The 13,071-nt window shown below is 38.6% G+C and overlaps 1 protein-coding gene and 1 long non-coding RNA gene across 2 annotated transcripts in view; one reads left to right on the plus strand and one right to left on the minus strand.

The window, feature by feature from the left end:
- IL1RAPL1 (interleukin 1 receptor accessory protein like 1) overlaps window positions 1–13,071 on the plus strand; it is a 1,418,294-nt gene that overhangs the window by 1,310,193 nt on the left and 95,030 nt on the right. The window lies entirely within an intron of this gene.
- Window positions 1–13,071, minus strand: part of LOC135969197 (uncharacterized) — a 65,854-nt gene that overhangs the window by 25,153 nt on the left and 27,630 nt on the right. Inside the window, exon 2 of the long non-coding RNA XR_010584317.1 lies at window positions 8,325–8,450. This is a non-coding gene — a long non-coding RNA (uncharacterized lncRNA). The remainder of the gene's footprint in view (window positions 1–8,324; window positions 8,451–13,071) is intronic.

A 13,071-nucleotide genomic window follows, 5' to 3' on the forward strand; every position in this document is an offset into this window, starting at 1 on the left:
TGTAACCTCCGCCTAGCGGATTCAAGCAATTCCCTTGCCTCAGCCTCCCGAGTAGCTGGGATTACAGGTGTAAGCCACCAAGCCCAGCTAATTTTTGTATTTTTAGTAGAGATGGGGTTTCACCATGTTGGTCAGGATGGTTTCAAACTCCTGACCTCGTGATCTGCCCGCCTCCACCTCCCAAAGTACTGGGATTACAGGCGTGAGCCACCGTGCCCGGCCGCACATACAGCTTCTAATTCAGTAAATGTGGGACTCGAGAATTTACATTTCTAACAAGTTTCCAGATGATCTTGATGACATTGGTTGAGAGACCACACTTTGAGAACTACTGCCTTAGAATATTAATAGTGTTAGACTGAAGTATTGTTTTGTGATCAAATAAGTTTGGAACTTTCAATGCTGAACAAAGTTAAGCAAGTTTATTTTTTGTGTGATACCTCAAAACCTTTGAATGCTAATATGCTTTGGGAATTTCCAAGAAGGATAGCCTGCATTGCTCCTGAAGGGGATGGCCCTTACAAATGTTTTGGCTCTCCTTATCTCAGAGCTACAACAGAGGTTTTGCTATTTCACATAGTGTTCTTAGAATGGGTTGTTAGAATGCTTTGTTATTTAGCATTAACAGAAGAATGTTAGAAATGAGTTTCCATTGGTGTAATTTGTGGTTTTCCCATGTGTGTACTGGCCAAAATATTGTAGAGACATTCCCTACTCTTGTATGAAGAGGATATACAAATCTAGTAAGGCTTCGCCCTTTAATGTGAGAAATGGTACTGTAAATTTGATTATCGTTTCTGGAAATTTCTTGATTGCCTGGCTCCTGATAGCCTAATTAGCTGAATTATTTCTCTAATCTTATCATGTTTACCTCAAATGAAATTTTCATGTAAAATGACATTTGGACCCCTTTAAAGAAATGTGTGACTTCATAGAGTCAACTGTTTTGAGCTTGCTTGTTCGTAAATGTCTAAAGAAAAATTTGCTGTGAAATTTGCTCATATTACAATCTAGAAGCAAAATTCCTCGAGGGAGCAGTTAACCCTCTGCCACTTCTAACCAGTGGCAATTATAGATACTTATCAGAAAAGAGCATAATAGTTGTGCAAGATGAGATTGCCTGAAGTCAGTGAAAACACTGCGCCTGCTCCCCACTCCAATACTTGTTTGAGTCCTTGTTTTCAAAGGATTTCATGCATCCAGCATTATTCAAAAGCACTTGAGAAAATGCTGTGTGATTATTTTTAACTTCTCAGAACAAAAAAGACCTATGTCACAGGAAACCAAGCAGCATTAGTAAACTGGTCTGTGGCATCTCTACTGCACTCTGTGAAAATTCCATGAAAAGCAAAATAGGAATACAAGAATCAAAGAGAAACAAACAAGTGGAGAAGAGGCAATGATTTCATGTTTATGTTCTTGGTAGCAATTTCCTAGGGAAATAATAACTTCGGAGAAATAGTCAATTTGCCTTACCTGGTGATATGCGTTGTATATTGTCTAAAAGATAAGTGCTCTAGAATAGGCAAAAACACTTTGCCTAAAAAGCTGTGCACAGGAATGGTACTGGAAAATTCAGTGATAGCCTTTTTGTCTGTTCTCATTTTGTGTAATTGAGAGCAAGATGCTCACAAGTACATATTAATACTGAGTGAAATTATAAACTCTTGTCCCCAGTATAATGTTGATTACAAAATAGATGCTCAATAAATGCCTATAGTTGCATGGAGCGCAACAGCTCATGTGCTGTTTTTTTGTTTTCTTCTTCTTCTTCTTCTTTTCTCTTTTTTTTTTTTTTTTTTTTGAGACAGAGTTTTCCTCTGTCGCCCAGACTAGAGTGCAATGGCGTGATCTTGACTCACTGCAACCTGCACCTCCCCCATTCAAGCAATTCTCCTGCCTCAGCCTCTTAAGTAGCTGGGATTACAGGTGCCTGCCACCATGCCTGGCTAATTTTTTTTTTTTTTTTTTTTTTTTTTTTGTATTTTTAGTAGACAAGAGGTTTCACAATGTTGGTCAGACTGGTCTCAAACTCCTAACCTCAAGTAATCCACCTACCTCGGCCTCCCAAAGTGCTGGGATTACAGGTGTGAGCCACTGTGCCCAGCCACATGTGCTATTTTAATTTCAACTTATTATATGGGCTTAGAATATATTTTTTAAAAGATACTTTGATGGCACAATGACCCTGATCTATAGGAATGCCATTTTTAGCCAGAATTAATATAGATCACTCTTCTTTGGCATTAGATTTGGGTTCAGTTTTTGGCCATATCATTTACCAGCTCAGTCATGGGAAGGATACCTTGGAACATTTAATAATTTTTTTGGAGTTTCAGCTTGATTCTCCAAAAATGTGACTGATTGAATCTTACCTCATACATCATTCATTCATTCAACAAACATTTAATGAATGTCTAGATGTGACAGGACTGGAGGCCAGGAGTAAATTAATGCATTAGCTGCTCTCATGGAGCCCACATCTGGTTGCACAAGACAGGAAAGACAACCAGAAAGTACGCAGTAGAATATCTTGGGGTAATGAGCACCATGATGAGAAATAAATCAGAGTAAGGGAACAGGGAGAAGTATAAAGATGCTCTTTAATTAAGAATCAGGCACAGCCTTTCTGATAAATGGACGTTTGCAAAGATGAAGTGATCTTCTGTGCATGGGACAAAATGAGATAAAGCATACATAAATGTATTGTAAAATATTTCACATGGCATTAGGTGTGAAGCAAAAAAAAAACTATTTCATTATTATTACCATTGCCAAATTATCACTGATATTGATGTATTTTCAGAAACACCTATCTCATGTGCATATTTGGTAGACAAACCTGAGGAAAGAATTCCTAACTAATAAAAAGCCTCATAAATGAAATGCCACTTAACAAAGGGACCAGACTTGTTAACATTGCTGCAACAGAACTCGAGCTCCCACCACTGCTTTAGTGAGATCATTCATATGATCATTGCAATAGTTTGTGCTCCTAGGATTATTGATAGAGAAAATGCGTATGATAATAACTATTAAAAATGATGTCACCCATCTCCATCAATTACTGATTCCTCTTTATGCATCGTACAATGTACTAAGTGCTTAATATTTTCTATTACTGTTAATTCTCCCAGCAATCCTCTGAGGTAGATATTCTTACGGTGTTGTAACATAACTTGTTCAGGATCTCCCGGACACTTTGTGTCAGACCTAGGATTGCAGCCTGGAGCAGAGTGAAAGCAATGCCCATGCCCTATTCACCACATTCATAATAAAAAATATATTGGTAAACAAATAAAATTACAAGACTCAAACTTTTATATGTTTCAGTTAACATTATGAAATAGATAACTAAGCTTTTGCTCCTGATTTGGAACCCAGACTTCTGTGTATTCTTTGTGTTTTAATGAGAAAGGTGTTTTAAATACTTCTATGGTCTGAAAGTGTCCCCTAGAATTCCTATGATGAAACTTAATCCCTAGTGTGATGGTATTAAGGAATGGGGCCTTTTAGAGGTGATTAAGTCATAAGGGGAGAACCTTCATGAATGGGATTATCAACTTTAAAAAAGAGATTGAAGAGAGTGACCTAGGCCCTTTTTGCCATTCCACCCTTGAGGACACAGCATTCAAGGCACCATCTTGGCAGAGACCAGTCCCTTACCAGATACTGTACTTGCTGATACCTTGATCTTGCACTTCCCAGCCTTCAGAACTTTGAGAAATAAATTTCTCTTGTTTATAAATTTCCCAGCCCCTATAGCAACACAGACTAAGAAAAATACCAACTAAACATACAAATAAACTCTTGGAGAACGTATTTGTACACCCAAAACTTCCTGAAGATAGCACTTCCTAGAATTCGAAGCACTGAGAAAGTAAACAATTTACTTTGACTTTTGAAACCATGCAGCCTCCCCTCAATTCCATGTTTATCCCTCATCTGTCGATAGTGCATGGTGCTGTAGGTCACGATCAAACTTCCAAACAGAATCATGGAATCATTCATACGATTCTAAATCATCATTAAGGCCAATTCAAAACGTGGAGATTTTATAATGTAGTTGCTGTTTGAGAAACCAAATACCTAAGACAGCTTATTTGATTACTGAACTTTATTTAGTGGAATGACCTCTGGTGGCACAAATAATAGAAACTGCTTTTGAATTATTATTCAGGGTAGCTTGTAGTTGGCCATGAATAGAGAGACAATTAAGTAGCAATTTTATTACAAAGCAAATTCCCCAGTGACCTACTGTTTTTCTTTTTCTAGTGAGGTTCCTCAGCGCATAATCCTATTACTTTTGGCTTGAATGAGCTAGTCACTGTCTTCCTAGCTGAACTATGATGTTACATGGAAGTTTAATTTTCATTTTATTTAATTTGACCTTGAGTGAGCTGGATCATGAAAAGGCAACATAATCTCCAATTCTCGACGTTAAGCATCTTTTAACTACTCTACCCAGTAATCATTTCCAGGAGACATTGTGAAATTGTTTAAAAATTGGTCACATTTGCTGATGATAATGTTATGCCCCCAGATATTTTGGCATCTCTTTCTTCTTACTGTACCTTTTACACTGTGGGGCACTCAGTGGACATTCCTATGGGTGGATGGACTTAATAAATTCCAACCACCATTCTCTCTGGCTAGGCCCCCTGCTCTAATGCTTAACACGATGCCTGGCACATGGTTAGCACTCATTTGGTGTTAGTTATCTGAACCACTAACTCAACGAATTAATGAATATACAGAACAGCTAACAAACAGACAGCAGAATGTTGACCTTCTACTTTCTCTCATTTGTTTGAAGTCGAATTCAAGACCAGAGAACCAACTGGACAAAATACTGCATGTAGATACAGTAGCAAATGCTGAATGACTTAAATTTCCTGGAAAGATTTTTATATCTTACTCTGACTTTTCGCAAACATTAAACCAAAGGAATGCTGCACTGGAAATTTTAGGTTCTCACTGGGCAAACTCATGGGATAGGCAATATGGAGAGGTGGTTGCATATGTTTTTTGCATCATTTCAACACCCCACATCTGAGAGTATACAATTTGGGTTAGATTTCCACTCAACCTGTTGGAATTTGGACTATATCCTCTATTTCCTCTTTATGCTTTCATATTTGGAAAGCATGATATGAGTACTGCCTTAGGGAGAGGATAGACAGGAAAGGAAAGCTACTGAAAGCCTTCTTTTGAAATAATAATTTCTTGATCTATGCACTAACACACAAGAGTTTATGTCTCCTGGAATTTAAAGTGATAATTGTAGTGTGACAAAACAATGTTAAGTAATAAGACACATTTCAACATTTTAAAACACACTCAGAATACATCAGTACCCATTATGTGATAACTGTGAGATTAATTTGCAATCAATAATATCCTTGGTATTTTGGTGTTGTGGATTGTCAAAGGCTTGCTTATTGCAGGTTAAGATATTAAAGTGCCTACATTCCCACTTCTTATTAAAGGAAGACTTTACGAGAGGTAGGCACTGTCTCTACACTTCTGGGAAGAAAGCCTGGTGATACCTAATGCTCCTCACCAGCAGGAAAATAGTAGTCACCAGAAGGATCTCTCCATAAGATAGGGTGAGACAAGTAGCACTGGGCCAAACCTTGTGAACTAGGGGCTTCAACAAAAGGTAAGAGTCTCAACATATAACTCTCACCTAGACTCAGACTATTTCAAGCAAGAATTAAGGTAATGACAGGAACTTCTTGCCACAGTTATCTCTTTATTATAAAATGTCCTTGACTACAAGGAGGTCTAAATAATAACTGCCATTCCATGGGTATTCAGGGTGAGCGCTATACATTGTCTGCCAATTACCATGAAGTACTTGAAAATTGTTAATTTAGTTGAACTTGAAAAAATAAGCAAGTGGCCCTCTTTGGCATAGTCTAGAAGAGACTGCATAGGGAAAATGGGAAATTAAGATGGAGGATGATGGATGGGGTTCTCTGAGTACAGCAGAGGGGGCAAGCAGAAGAGTGGGAACATCATGAATGGGGTCACAGTACATTAGTATGGCTTCTTTGGCTTGATTGTGGAAATGTGAGAGACAACTATTGTGAGATTGAAAGACAGTGGTAACATATATAGGAAGTGACTGACAAGATGACAGCCACTCAGGAAAAATGCCTCAGAAGGCAGCCAGAAAGGATCAATTCTGGAAAATGACTGGCAGAAGCTATTAGGCATATTGAATGGGTGTGACTTAGTGGTTGATTTGACAATGAGAGCAAAAGATAGATGTTATAAAACATCATTCAGAGTCAATGAATCTGGCTATTGCCAAAGACAGAGAAATGAATGAATAAAAGGGAAGGTATGGGAAAGAACATAAAAAAAAAATTAAATGATTATCTTTAGTTTCTGCATTAGTTCTTCTGCTTTGGAATCTCCCTAATTCCCCACAGCCAGGGGCACAGATAGTTTCACCTAGAGGGTCCTGATGGAGGCTGAGGATACCTAGGCTCAATCACGGCAGTGGTGCTTCCCATTCCGAGGAAGGCTTCACGTTAATCATGAGACATGAGATCACCTGGGTGCTGAACTAACAAATCCGTTCTCTCTCCCAAGGCTTGCCAAATCACAGCTCCAATAGGCAGTGACCCTAGCTTGTATTAGTCATAATTCCCTGTAGCCAGAGCTTCTACTTTTCCTTGTGTTCTGATTTTGATGCTATCTTATGGATTACCCTCCTAATTACAAGTCGCTGCTTACCTGGCTCTCCAGGAATCAGAGCATAGTTTTTTGAGTACTGTGTCTCGCTTGGCTGGTCAGGACACACTACCTCACTTTCAATTCTAACCATTGCTCAATGCTGAGGACTCATATGTCAGACTCAAGACAGTTATATTGTTTTGTTTCTTTTTAAAGTCACTAAGATATACCCATATCTTGGTGATATACCCAAGATATACCCATAAGCAAGAAGATATAAGATATACCCATAAGCAAGAAGAAAGTGATGTGAGAAAGTGGTTGCAACCACAACGTTAAAAATATGAACTGGAAACTTGTCTCTTTGCAGATGGTATTAGACTTCTATTGCTGCTGTAATAAATTACCACAAGTTTAGTGGCCTAAAACAACACAAACTTCTCATCTTACAGTTCAGTAGGTTAGAAGTCTGACATGGGTCTTACTGGGACAAACTCAAGCTGGGGCTGAACTCAACAGAGCTGAATTCCTTTCTGAAGCTCTAGGGAAGAGTCCATTTCCTTGCCTTTTCTAAATTTTAGAGGCTACCCACGTTCCTCAGCGTGCGGCCCCCTTTTTCCGTCTTCAAAACCGGCGATGTCTAATCTCTCTGGCCCTTTTTCCCTTGCTGAATCTCTTTCTGATCACAGCAGAACAGACTTTCTGTTTTAAAGGACCAATGTGATTAGATTGGACCCACCGGGAAAATCTCCCATCTCAAAGTCCATAACGTTAATCATATCTGCAAAGTCTCTTTTCTTATGGAAGGTAACATATGTACAATTTCTGAGGTTCAGATGTAGACATCCTTGGGGGACCATTATTCTGCCTTCCACAAAGATATTTTCTAAACCACTGAGAACAGATGAGAGTCTCATATCCACTAACAAGAGCCATTTTAATATGCAACACAGCAACCCAATTGACAAGGAAGTCCTGGAGGTAGTGTAGACTGTGATACTCTTCATCTTTAATTCTATAGGTTTTACCTGTGTAGTGTCTGACCCGAAAGCGACAAAGTTTCCCACACCTTGCTAGATATTCCCACACATCCCTATTTTGCCCATCTAGACATTAGAAGGGAAGCTTTCCTATTTAATTGGAGTGAATGGATTTCTGTCATTTTCTGTTGTTCCTTCCATAGCCTTATGATTGTGTGGTAATTTGAAATCTAGACCTTTTTCTTTTTCTTTCTTTCTTTCTTTTTTTTTTTTTTTTTTGAGATGGAATCTTGCTCTGTCACCCAGGCTGGAGTGTAGTGGTGCTATCTCTGCTCACTGCAACCTCCACCTCCCGAGTTCAAGCAATTCTCCTGCCTCAGCCTCCCAAGTAGCTGGGATTAGAGGCACATGCCACCACACCGGGCTAATTTTTGTATTTTTAGTAGAGACATGGTTTCACCATGTTGGCCAGGCTGACTTGAACTCCTGACCTTGTGATCCACCCGCCTTGGCCTCCCAAAGTGCTGGGATTACAGGTATGAGCCACTGTGCCCGGCCAAATCTAGACCTTTTTCTAAGTTATAAAATTTTACATTTTTCCCTCCTTGCAAATTTCTTCCCATTTGAAGAACCATCTACAAGAAGAAGAATACATACCATGCACCAAACCTTCTATCCGTTGGGTCTATCAGATAATTAGTACTGGTGGTGTCTTCTAGTCCTCTTGCAGATTAACAGGTTATCCACTTGACCTGATTATCCATGACATCAATTTGGTATATCCTAAACTTCATCAGAGCAGAATATTCTTCAGAAGGAATATCATGTCAGGTAGCTTTTCAGCACTAAGCCTATAAATATACTGCCTGTGTAGGCACATGGGAGTCAATCCTGAGAAAGCAGCTCATTGAGGCCAAAAGGAGAGATTTTTAGCTAAATCAGACAATTAGTCAGTAAGTCTGCTGTGTGGATGTTTGTGTCCCCCCAAAATTCATATGTTGAAAGCTAATTCCTAATGCAATAATATTAAGAGGTAAGACATTTAGGAGGTGATGAAACTCTACCTTCATGAATGGGATTGATGCATATATAAAAGAGGCCCAAGGGAGTTTCCAACAAGTGCTGGGTTATCTGTTGTTAGCTAGCACTTAGAATGTCTTACCTGTAAATTGTCTTTCACTATAATTAGTCTTTGTGCCTAATTGTCAGATTCAGCTAACAATCTCTTCTTTTTGCCTCAATGAGCTGCTTTCTCCCATTTGCCTACACAGAACATAATTATTTCATACACTCAAATTAGATCAGAGTAGATTCAGGCTCTTCATTACAAAATGCTCATCTCTGCTGTATGTTGATATCAAAATCAGAATTCTAGTTCTATCACATATTGACTGATATAAGAAAAAGTTTAAAATAAAAGGTGAGAAAAAGAATGGAAAAGTAATAATATGGAACATGAGCAGCGTCTCTACTTGCTTCTGCTTCCTTTCTTTTTCTTACTAATTAAAACAGATAACAACAAAGCCCTTTGGTCACAACCCACACAATCACAAGTGGTTCCCTTTGTTGATGTGATGTCAGTGGAGGAGATATGAGCAGTGACAGGCTGTGCAACCAAGAAGGCAAAATGAGCTCAACCATTTGAATAAAACCTAGTAGGTCTCCCACTACATGTCATGGACTGACATAACGCACCAGAGAGTACCCTTTAAATAGGCTGTCTCTCTTATGTAGCAAATAAAAAAATGTAACATGTAAACATCAGGTGATTCTTCAGCATATGTGGTTGCCAGTAGAAATTTACTGCCTTTTCACTGGTGTGTTTCAACTTGGTCTTCAGGTGATGTGCCCAAAAATCTACCATTGGTGGGATCCAATGGTGCTGTGGATGTTTGTGCCCCCCCAATTCATATGTTGAAAGCTAATCCCTAATGCAATAATATTAAAAAGTGAGACCTCTAGGAGGTGATTAGGCTCTGCCCTCATGAATGGGATTGATGCCTGTGTAAAAGAGGCCCAAGGGAGTTTGTTAGACCCCTTCCGCCCTGTGATGACATAGCAAAAAGTGCTATCCATGAAGCAGAGAGCTCACGCCAGACAGTGAATCTGATGTCACATTAATCTTGGACTTCCTAGCCTCCAGAACTAAGAGAGAGAAATTTTTGTTGTTTATAAGCCACCGAGTTTGTGGTATTTTTTGTTATAACAGCCTAAATGGACTAAGACAAGTGGTGATGTTTCTAGAGTCTGTGTGTGTGCATGTGCCTGGGTATTTTGTCAAGTTAGCATTAATGAGAACAGCAATGCCAACAATGGATCCATTCTTTGCCTCTCGTATGACCACAGGTCTTCTTTTCACAAATCAATATAGATATAGGTAGTAGAGATAAATATTACGAGGTTATCTGTTAGTGCCTGTTCAATCTACTCTTGATTTTAGGGTAGTCTTCCTGTGTACCATGATCCAGACATCTCATAAAAGCAAAACACAAATTCCAGTTTTAAAATGCTATTGTTCTGAACCATTATTTTCCTCTTCCCAGTAATTTGCTTGCAATTCAATGTGTTTTCTAGCATCTCTCATGTCTCGGGTTCTTGGCCCTCATATTTCCCTTTGGATTTCTTCATTTTGGTGGATTTTTGGAATTCCCCCTTGGCTAATAAAACCTTGGTTATTCCTTTCTATTCTACTGCCTAGATGACTATTCCCCATTCCAAACTTTAACCCTGTGGAACCCCACGCCCACACAGGCCATCTATATACCTTTGTTCTCCCTAACATTTTCAACAGGGCACTGAAGTGTTTCATAAATATTTGGGGTTTTATGGAAAAAAGTGCTCTAAGGCAGCTTAAAGCTATTCTTCTAAATAAGAAAATTATTCTATATTTTAAACATGTATATAGTCATCTTCTTTACTGGGCAATAATGGAGTAACTCTAAGATGTTGCCCCTCCCATTCTCTTCTCTTCAGCTACCCAAAGTGATGATGTGGAACTTCCAGATTTTCTCCTGCAAGTTCATGCTTTATTTATTTCATTATCAGGTACACATCAAATTATATTACCATTCCTGGGATTCTTGAGTTCAGATATTTGGGAAGTCACAGTGTCAACAGAAATTATAAAATAAAGGCGCTTATATATAAGGAATGATCCCGTGTCCTACATTTACAGATTCGGATCAAAAACCAATGCTCACATATTTTATCTCTAGCTTTTACTAAACAGTAGAGTCCATGACTTCATTCACAGTAGGTGATTGATACAGTTCGACAAAACTATTTTGCAAAGATGCTTCCTGCAGCATCAGCAGTAAAAGAGATCCTGAGGTAGGTGCTGTGTGTATCTTCTGGATACAAATTTCCACCAAAAAATTTCATCTTAGCACATATCTTTGACTTATGGTGTTCAATTTTAAATATAACTGGCGGTTTTGATAAAATGCATTCCTTTCCATTGTTTCTCTTACAAAGAATGCAATTTTAAGATTTTCTGTTTTTGTAAATTGGAGCAGTGGATACAACAGTTACCACCCCCACACATACACTTCTCTAATACATACATATATACACACAGTTTTAGAATTCCCAATTCTTTAAAAATTTGTCTTTGATCAAATTCTTGTTTATATGATGTAAATGCCTTGGACACTACTGCCTGTCAGTGATGTGAGTCAGTTCTTGTTTTCCTTTTATTGGCTCCTCAGAGATTTCTGGAAGTCCATCTATAATAGAATCATTATTTCATAATGGTAAAGTATTCAAAAAACTAGTGGTTTCAGAAACATGAGCAAATTGCCCTGTAAAAGCATACATTGAGGGAGTTTTGCAGACTTTAAAACACCACAGCTTCTCACTGTACATTGGACATGGTTGAGTATTGCAAATACAGTCATATTTATCCATGCTATCTAGCATTAGACAGTCCTTATCATCAAGTGATCTGATGGCCTCCTTCATCAGCTTCCCTTGGAATGCTTGCTATCAAAGTACTTTCCTGAGCCCGCTACAGATTTAACAAACCAGAGTCTCTGTGCACCCAGAAAAAGGCGTTTGCTCCAGTGATTTTCATGCACACTAAGGTTGGAGAACCCTCAGAGCCATTAGAAATTCAGTTTGCATCAGTCTAGAGTTATGCAAGAGGCAATCACAACAACATGCTATCTACAAAAATCCTATATGTCCACCCCTGACTCAGAATCTATAAATTTCAGTTTAATTTCTACTAAATGTATTATCCCAGGAAAAAGGACTGGATGTAATTATGGAAAAACCATTGAAACAAAAGCATGGTGATCAGATAGTATGAATATGAGTATAATCTGGCAGTTTTAATATCTCAAGGAACAGAGGAACAATAGGGAAAGCAGGTGCTGACCAACCCCAGTTCACGTTTGGTTCTGCCCTCTTGGGCTGTGCAACTGTGTGACTTGGGCAAGTTAATACATGACCTTGATAGTCAGAATGTGAATGATAGTATGTGTATCTTAGTGATGTTGTGAGAATTAAATGACTGATAGAACGTGTCAACCAAAATAGTAGATAGATAGTAGGCCCCCACATATTAGTTACCTTTCTTATTTTCTATCACTACTACCCAAGGGGGAAGCTTCTAAACTTTGAAGGAGATCTGTTGATAGAGTCTGACGTGTCATCCGGCTTCATCTGTAGGTCATGTGGAGATACAGTTTGTATGCCAAAAAAATGTAGTCTTCCATACAGTTCAGAAAATTACCACCAATATGCTTATCAAACAACAGCTACAGTGTAGTATTTGCCAACCTCAGAATGGGTCTCCCCTGAAAGGTTTCCAAGTATCCAGTCATGTAAAGGAAGACTGCACCTAAGGAGTTAGCTGTAAAGAGAAGAGTCTCTGAGAAGGAGAAATAGGGTTATAGTCTCCTGTAGTCCTTACTTTTGCTTTCAGGAAGGAGAAAATAGCAAAGAGTGAAGAGGCCTGGAAAACTGCAGTAAAACAGAGCAAATAGGATAAGAGACTAATAAAATAAATGGAGCACAGAGAAACTAAATTGAATGACAACACATGAGAAATGTACTCAAGTTTTGACTCCTGATTTGTGAACCAGAATCTGCCAGTAACAACTACAAAATAGATCAGCCCAAATATCTATTGGTACCCCCTAAGAACAGTGCGATGTAGTAGAGTGACCCAGAAATACACAAGGCCCCGTCTCTGCTTTCTAGTGTTTTACAGACTAGGAGGAAGCCTCTACAAATTTGGCACAGTTAATGGGTAGCTAATCAGAAAAAATTAAGCTTATATCAATGTACTTAAGCTGTGAAGAAAAAGCCTCATACTTCTTGTTAAAAATAAATATAGTTGGATTACTCAAAGAGATCCCAGTCCACAGATTACCACAGTAAATAATTGCACGCCCATCTC

The sequence above is a fragment of the Macaca fascicularis genome, chromosome X, assembly GCF_037993035.2.
Source record: "Macaca fascicularis isolate 582-1 chromosome X, T2T-MFA8v1.1".
Classification (NCBI taxonomy): Eukaryota; Metazoa; Chordata; class Mammalia; order Primates; family Cercopithecidae; genus Macaca; species Macaca fascicularis.